This window comes from Podarcis liolepis (genome assembly GCF_965112155.1).
Source record: "Podarcis liolepis genome assembly, chromosome: 16".
Taxonomy (NCBI): Eukaryota; Metazoa; Chordata; class Lepidosauria; order Squamata; family Lacertidae; genus Podarcis; species Podarcis liolepis.
This window is the reverse complement of record NC_139567.1, coordinates 14,998,284-15,007,501: the sequence shown is the minus strand read 5'-3', so window position 1 is coordinate 15,007,501 and position 9,218 is coordinate 14,998,284.

The following is a 9,218-nucleotide window of genomic DNA, read 5'->3' as shown; positions in this document are numbered from 1 at the left end:
GCTCCTGTGAATTGACTTTGCTAGCTGCACATTAAACAGAAATGACAGGGCAAGAAGAAATGGAATTGCATGCTTGGAAGAGAGTTATAGGTTATAAGTTGGAAAGAAGTCCAATTCAAGGATCTGCTTTATTCCAGCTCAGATTATTCGTTCATCTAGGCCAGTGCTGTTTGCTCAGACTGGCAGAGGATTTCTGGGTTCTCAGGGATAGATCTTTCCTTTTAATGTGAAATGTTGAGTGTTGAACATGGGACCTTCAGCATTCAAAGCATGTGTTGTACCACTGAACTGTGGTCCTTTCTCAAGTCTACCAAAAGGAATCACCTTCTCTGGAGGTTTTTCAGCAAAGTCTAGAAATAATTCCTCAGAAAATTATAAAGGCCTTATACAGACTATGTATTCTCTGCTGCGAGTGGCAGCAGAGGTCAGGGAAGTCAGACAAAAGCTCTTCTGAGCTCCACATGGGTCTGCCAGGAATTGAACCTAGGAGACAGGCCTTCTGCATTCAAAATGTGTATTGTTCCACTGAGTTATGGCTCCTCCCTTTAAACCATATTTGGGGAACCATTAGCATTCCATTATGTTGTTGAATTACAGTTCCCATCAGCCCTAGCAAGCAATGTCAATGGCCATGGATGATGGGAGTTGTACTTCAGTAACTTCAGTTAGCCAAAGGTTGCTAACACTTGTTTTAAATGTTTTGGTGGAACAGCGACTAATCATTTGAAAGCCGCATGTTCTTTCAGATGGTCGAGAATCCAGGACAGAAATATTAACATTAATATATCTTCGCAACAGCCCTGTGAGGTAGGTTAGGCTCAGAGACTGTGACTGGCCCAAGGTCACACAGCTAGCATCATGGTCAAGTGGGGACTAGAACCCTCGTCTCCTAGGCCTTAGTCTCACACTCTAACCATTACACCATGCTGGAAAACCCGAGTGAACAGAAAGGGCTTGAGCAAGCACCTGAAGGATGGCAGCATACATACTTGCCTAATATTAAATGGGAGGGAGTTTCACAGTGCAGGTGAGGCAATGCCAAGAGGGCATCAGGAGAATGTGACATAACTAGTCCCAATGAGTGTGGTGAATGGGCATGGGCAGAAAGGGTAAGGCATTTGCCGCTCTGCTGTAGTCTGTAAACTGGGTGGGCGGGCCCTGGATCCCCCTATTACAAGGGAAGAGGTTAAAACAGATGGCGGGAATAGCTTCTTCCTCATTCTTGGATTCCATAATGTAACTGAATCCCCTGCCATGAATATTGCTCTCTCTCATATACCCTGACTCCTTCCCAGTATATTCTTGCTGCACTCTGTCAAGGTAGCGCTGCCAGTATATGTCATTTTAAGCTTTTGCCATCTGTTCCAGCCCCCAATTACAGATTCACGGTGAACATATGACAGCTGAGATTACTAAAAAGTAAAAATGTACAGCTATGAGCCAAGCATGCAATTTAAAAGCCGGTGCACCTCGTTCTTCCTCTTCTTCTTTTATCCCACAAAGCATAGATGCAAGAAGGACTTTCTAATTTCAACAGCAAGGGGGGGATGAGATTTTAAAAAGTTCTGCTTTTCTTTCCTTCCTGCCGCATCTCCAAAGATGACATTTCCCGTGGCAAAGTTTCAGACCTGAAGGAGAATTAGAAGAGCGACAGCGTTTTAATAAAGGATTAGTGAAACGTGTTGAATGCAGCTATGCAACAAGGAGATTTTGAGTGCTTTCATATATTCCTCAAGTAGGCCTGCATGAAGCAATATGCTTCACTCCTGAAAGCCTATCTCACAGACAATACCACACCTCTGTTCTCAGCTCAGGTTAATCACCTGTTGCTTGGGTAGCCAGATGCTGCTTCCAGTGTTTTTTTTATTTATCCTGTTGTGTACGTGTGTGGGTTTTATTTTATTCTTTTACAAACAAAATGTATATTGGGAGCTGCTCTTGAGAAATTGTTCCTTAAGATTGGGTATAGTTTGCAGAATCTGGCCTGCTTATTCCCTTCTAGAACAGGGGTTCCCAAACTGTAGTCAATGGATCACCAGTGGTCCACGAATTTCATAGAACTGTCAAATTGGAAGGTATCCCCAAAGGTCACTTAGTCCAACCCCCTGGAATGCAAAAAGGCCTGCAGCATGACTGAATTGAAAATTCACGTGGATTGTAATTGTATTTTCATTATTGCTTCTTGCATTATTTCGTTCTGTTGCAATTTGAATTCTGTGAAATTCCAATTGCATTACGATAAAATACAACATAAAAAATAAAAGAAGCAATGGAAATATAATTAAAAACCACACAGCATCATGCACAGTGCATTACAAGGGCAGGGAAGGTGGGCACAATGTATTACAATTGCAGCCACCATGATGAGCTCCAGGCTGCAGTAGTGACTTTTGTTGTAGAGACTCTCCAACGTACAAAGTTAGCCTCCCAGAAAAATCAGCTACATGTTTTGGTCTGTGAACCATGAAAATGGGCGATTTCACTCAGCAGCAGCTGCAGTTCTCTACACCAGGGACAGGAGCAACATTTGGCTCTCCAGATGCTACTGAACTACAACTCTCATCAGCCCCAGCAAGTGCAGCCAATGACCAAGGATGATGGAAGATGTAGTTCAGCAACATTTGGAGAGTCAAAGGTTCTCCATATCAGGTCTACATTCTTACTAGAGACTCAGTTCCATTGAACTAAGTGAGAGCACGTAGGATAGCACTGTGGTAAGAGAAAAGGTTGCCAGGTACTTCTCTTCATAGCACTGCCTCATTTGAATAGAAAAAGCCTCACCTGTTTTCTATGCAATTCTTACAAGAGCCACCAGAAGTCCTGGACCTGGCAAACATCAATCCAGTACATTTTTAGACTATCTTCTCAGCTTCATTTGTCTCTATGGACCGAGACACTTTTGAAGTGAGCCTCTCAACTCTGCAGGTGGATAAACCACTTTTTGTAAACAGCTTTGCAATCAGGTGGGGTGCAAATTTTATGAAATATATACAAGTAAAGACCTACTGGCAGATCCTCTGCCTGAAACCCCAGACAACCACTGCCAATCAGTGTAGAAAATACTGACCTGGATGGATGGTTTCCTTAGTATAAGACAGATACCTATGATGCTATGTTGTACAGTGGATCTGCAAATTTCAAAAATTATATCTATTTCCCATGGAACATTTGGATGTTTCCTTACTTCTCCCCCTTTACTTGTTGAAGCAGAAAGTAAATTGGGAGGATTTTTCCAGAGAAGACCATATATGCCAAACTACATAAAATTTGAAAACACAGCGTTCCACAGACATTCTCTGCTGTTCTACAGGCATTTGCCGTTCAGTGCCAAAGGAACATGTTTCTCCCCTGCCATTCTCTCCATTTGTTCCTAGCGCATCTCTGTTTGCTTCCTCACAGCACTTTTCTTGCTGAAATCTTCAAAGGGACCCCCTGACATGACATGAATTGTGTCCCCATATGCCTTCCTTTTAAGCAACATCCTCATGAGCAGGTAACCCTTCCCAAAGCACCTGTAAAAGCAGCTTAAAGGTAGCAGCTAGCACAGCAGGTATCAAAAGACTATATTCTGCTCTGAAGGGATCACGGGTCAGAATTAGACATCACCTTTTTCATTTAATGATGGCTAAAATGCTGGGGCTGGGGTGGGTGGGTGGGTGGGGAAAGGATGCTCAGTATTTTGTCTCATACCCCTTCCCCTAGAACTGCTATTTATAGATCACAAAACACAGAAAAAAGGATAAGGAGGATAAAGGCTATCAATGGTTGTGTACTACATCCAGTACGGTGGGGAGAGTGTTGTTAAACTCAGGTCCTGTTTGCAGGGTTCCCAAAGGCATTTGGTTAGCCACTGTGAAAAGATGCTGGGATTAGATGGGCCATTGGCTTGGTTCATCAAGACTCTTCCTATGTTCATTCCACAAAGTGGCACTATGATAGAGCACAGATCATAATAGGACACAGGCAAAATAACTTTCTTTAGATATATTCAGGCAGATTTGGGGTTTAGATAAGATAGAACTAATTGTAATGTAAAGTAAAGGTAAAGGGCCCCTGACCATTAGGTCCAGTCGTGGCCGACTCTGGGTTTGCAGTGCTCATCTCGCTTTATTGGCCGAGGGAGCCGGCGTACAGCTTCCGGGTCATGTGGCCAGCATGACTAAGCCGCTTCTGGCGAACCAGAGCAGCACACGGAAATGCTGTTTACCTTCCCGCCGGAGTGGTACCTATTTATCTACTTGCACTTTGATGTGTTTTCGAACTCCTAGGTTGGCAGGAGCAGGGACCGAGCAACGGGAGCTCACCACGTCACGGGGATTCGAACCGCCGACCTTCTGATTGGCAAGTCCTAGGCTCTGTGGTTTAACCCACAGCGCCACCCGTGTCCCTAATTGTAATGTAGCTGGAAGGTTTTAAGAAGCTTTTCCTCATATATAGACAAAATTGACTTCCTTGCAGCTTCCAACCTGTCCTGGTTCCAGTCCTGTCTTCTGTAGCAACGGAAAGAAAACCTACTCTGCAAGGCAACTATTCAGATATTTGATGACGGCTATCACACCTTTCCTTAATTTCTTGTCATCTAAGCATGATTTGATGTTTCGACTGCTCCTCATCGGCATAGTCCTTAATTTCATGACCTCAGCGATCCTAGTTGACCTCCTCTGAACACACTTTGGGTTGTTTACATCTAGTGTTAGCTGGTGAGGTGGAAGGCAGAAAGTCCAATAGTAGGTGGAGCCAGAGGCACTAATAAGGATTCATTCAGATGTGGGGAATACTGTGTAAGTTTTCCATATTATACTGTTGGTGTCTCTGTCCTGCTTTCTAATTTTCCTTTCACACTGCAGCACCCGCTGTGCTACAGAACTGTGGCTTTTTACTGATATACTGGCATGTAAATTTCCTTCATTGTCAATGGCCAATCTTGCTACTCCCCCACCCCTTTCTGAACATATATTCACCAATGATTCTCCCATGAAAGCAGCAGAAAAATGTATACACATTTAATTGATTGATTGATTGATTGATTGATTGATAGATAATAGAACTGAATGCCAGTATACCACCCCAAATTTTGTCACTTTACTGCTGTGATTTTCCAGGTTAAGGCGATTGCAAATTGTCCCACCCCCTCGGAATCAAATAACATGGAAATGAGTACTAAATATGCCCTGTGTTCATTTGTTTTCTGGAAGTGGCTTTTACTTCACTTGAATGCTCAAATATAATGCAGAAATTGACAGCTAGGGAAATGTTGGGGAAATGGAATAAACTGCCATGTGGATGTAGCCTAAGTGGAGCCAGCTATTTCCTGTTTTGTTCCCATCCTTCTTCCAGCTTGAGTCCTACAAGGCAGCACTAAGGCTAAAGAGAAGGAAGCTAATGGACAGGACCACCTTTTGGATTAGTTGTTTTAAGTAAGAAGACAGGCAGGCAGGTAGGGGTTGTCTGAGGGCAGACTGGGGTTTGTGGGGCAGTGCCCCATTTGCCCTAATGGATCTGCCTCCAATATCTCCATCCTTCTTAAAATGTTTCATCCAGAACAGGCCACAATAATACTTCAGATTTATTGGAGACTGGTAGGGGAAAAAATGGGACTGTCATTGGAAAATAAGGACAGCTGGAGCATCTGTTGATAAATCAACACGAGGACTGGTACACACAGATGAAAACATTCTTCTCCAAACAGAATTTCATGGCAGATTTTTTTAATATGCTTTGAACACTTGGTGTTAAAAATGATGGAAAGACAGTTGCAAATTTTTTCCCCATTAGCGTTTTTGGAAATATTTTTAATCATTGTTACAGGGGTTTATTTTCCAAAAAAGAGAGAGAGAAAGGTGTGATGTGCATGTTTAAGTAGATAAATAAGGAACCTGCTCTTGCAAAGCTCCTATTGCTGTATTGCACTCCCATCTTGGCAATCTGCCTCTAGAACGGTAGTAGGAAGGATGAGGCAGGAATGCTTGAGGAATTCTACCTTTAGGAATTTCCATACAAAAAGTCCTGAGCCACACTCTCAAACTAAACCGCTGATCGGAACTTAGCCTTCCACCGGATTTTGCACTTCTCTGAATGTTGTGACACAGCTCTTGGCAGTTTCAGCATGTCAAAATACACAGTTTAAACGCATGCTTTGAAGGGAAATACACATTTTAAAATAAGAACATGGGGACGAAGCACACATTTAAACTGTGTATTATGGTGCTGGGAGGGGAGTACACATTAAAGGCTACATCCAAGGGATGAATGGCTACAGATGTGGGCCACGTTGCCCAACAGGACAACCTGCCAGGGGCCGGGGTGAGTGTGGTTAGAAGCAAAAGCTGAAGAAGCAACAGGCAAGACTCTTTCCTTTGTGCAAAATGTTACATTCCAGACACATAAAATCAGAGGTTTCTACCCACACATCTCTCCAGGAGGCAGTATTGCCAGCCAGGCAAATGCCCCAGAGGAAGGCATTGAGATGTATGATCTGGGGAGAGCACCAGAGGCCAGATAGAGATATTTTGATGCCAAATTTAGCCCCCAAGCCTGAGGTCCCCCACTCCTGTATTAAGGGCTATATCCGAATGCCGGTGTCTGCTAATGGAGTAGGGGGCAAGTTCTGTCAATTCACCCTCCCCATGAAGCCCCTAGTGCCCCCCAAATAATTGTTCAGAATAGTCCCTCAAATATCCAGACCAGATATTTGGGGAAGAGGATGCAGGGGGTGGAGAGAAGGGAGGGGTAATTAACAGGAGTGTAATTTGAACTCCATGGGAAGCACCTCCCAGGAGACATGCACAGGTCTACACAGTCAATTACATATATTGAGAGAAAACCCACACATAAACAGAGATTTAAATGTGTATTTTCAAAGGATTAAGAAAGAACCTCGCTGATTAATAATGTGGAAACAAAATGAAATGGAATGAGGAGTGAAGATGTGGATTCAAAAGGGACACAGATGTGAAACAGACATATTTGACTGTCCCTAATATATAAATGTGGCAAACAAAGAATTGCGGCTGAGAGACAGTGAGAAGAGTCCCCTCGCCCCTTTCCAGCCATTGCTGAATCAATCTTCCCCAGCAGTTCTCCCTCTAATGAGCAAGGCTCTCCCCATGCCAGACAGAAGGTGGGGGAGACGCACTGAAAAGCTGGCAGGGAAATGGTTCGGGCAATGTTGCAGCTTTCTCCTCCACCTCCCGCCTCCGATCCAGCAGAGGATTTTAAAAGGGTAATGGTGAACTGACCAGTAGCGCATGCTGAAATTCCCTCTTTATGCAACTAATATTGTTGGAGGAATTGTAGCACTCTCTTGCTGCATAGTTAGAAATGGCCAGCCAGATCCCTTCTGAGATCCTATGCTCGAGCAAAGCCCTTTAAATTGGGTTGCTATTATTTTATCTTATTTCTTTTTGTATAAACCCTGCGGTATACCTACATCTTGCCTTCACAGTAGGACCTCTTTTCTGCTTTACACGTCGGTCTTCATCACATAGAGGGTATAATTCTTTTTGGCTGCACAAATAGAGGGACACTAGAGCCATCCATCAAGCATATGTGCCCAGCATAGGGAGCAGAGTTCCACACTGGAGAAACCGTGCTGAGTTTTTCTAATGCAACCCACCTAGATGCAGGTGTTGTTCCAAACCAGGAGGGATACTTCATTGGAAAGGGCTGATGAAGTAAGAAAACACCTAGGCTGCAATCTTATCTGGCTGTACCTGGGAGGAAATGCCATTGAACCCGTGGGGTTTACTTATGAGTAGGCAGAAGCATGGATGGATAGGGATGATTGTGTGGGTGGATGGAGAAGCTGGAAGCCTTAGGTTATCCTGGAGCCCTTCCCCTGCATAATACATGTCTTGAATTTTAAAGATTGGCTTGACCTTGTGCAAAAGTCTGACAGATAATGACAGGTCAAAACTTGTCTGGTCTCACTGAAAATGTTTAACTTCCCCTCCAGAAAGAATAGCATTCTGAACAAGCTCTCTGCAAGGAATTGGGATTGTTCGGTGAGATTTACCTAAGGTTATTTTTTGAAATGTTTCTGTTAACATTACAGTACAAAATGAAGAAATCTGCAGCTAACCACCCTCAGAATGCTTCCCTGCCCCTTCCATGAGACATAAGAACTGTTAGGTATTTGTTTACATCAAGTCCATTCATCTACCTGCCCTTAAAAAAAGAAAGCAAATCGTTGGAGAAACCACACTCTTTGTTCAGCAAAGAGAGAGGAAGGTGGTGACTATTCTGTGTCTTCAGGATACAGATTCAGAGGCTTTAAGGGGACGACGACAGTATTTAGAACATTTGTATCAAGACTTTCTTCCATTGTGACATTTACATGCTTAGTTTCTTCAAAGCTGCATCATCTTCCCATACCATGCCCTGAGACATGGTACCACTCATGTAGCAGTTTAATCATGCTAGCCACATGACCCAGAAAACTATCTGTGGACAAACACCGGCTCCTTCAGCCTGAAGCAAGATGAGCACTGCACCCCATAGTCACCATTGACTGGACTACTTTTTTTTACCTACCACTCATAACAGCTATCCGTACCTTCCATAAGGAGGCCTTTCTCAAACTTGAATGATTATTTTCTTGGCCAGCATCATTTTCAGCCTCAGTATCAAAGGCAGGCGTAGCCACTGTTGTGCCTTCCAGATGGTGTGGGCTGTTCTGGCTGGAGCTGATTGGTACTGTAGTCGGCAACATCTGGAGGCCACTGCATTGGCTGCCCCTGATCTAAAGGGTGAAGCTCTGAAGGGTTATTTCATTCACCTCCGAGTGCATTCCTCCTGAGTCTTCACCTTTGTGGATCCTGCGAAGTCCTTTCTCTGTGTTTGCACCTTTGAAACATGAGGTAGCAGAGAGTCACTCCACCTACTTTGCTGTCCTCATCAGATCTAGTAATTAGGGAGGGACAATAGCAAGATTAGGAACACAATGGCCCTTCTTCTACATTTCAGTTTCTATTATGCTGCCCACAACCTGAGCCAGCAGTCCTTCCAGAAATAGACCATTGTGTTTGATCAGATTGCCATTTCATTAGTAGTGCCAGGCTTCTGTTATCATAATAAATTGGGAGTGCAGTGTCTGCATACCAGGTTCTTTCAAACGTCTTGATTAAGGAAATATCTAATATCATTTCTCCTCCTCCTGATTAATTTCCCTTTTGACCAGTCCCAGGGGGGAGGGAGGGAGGGGATGGGGTTTCTCTGCT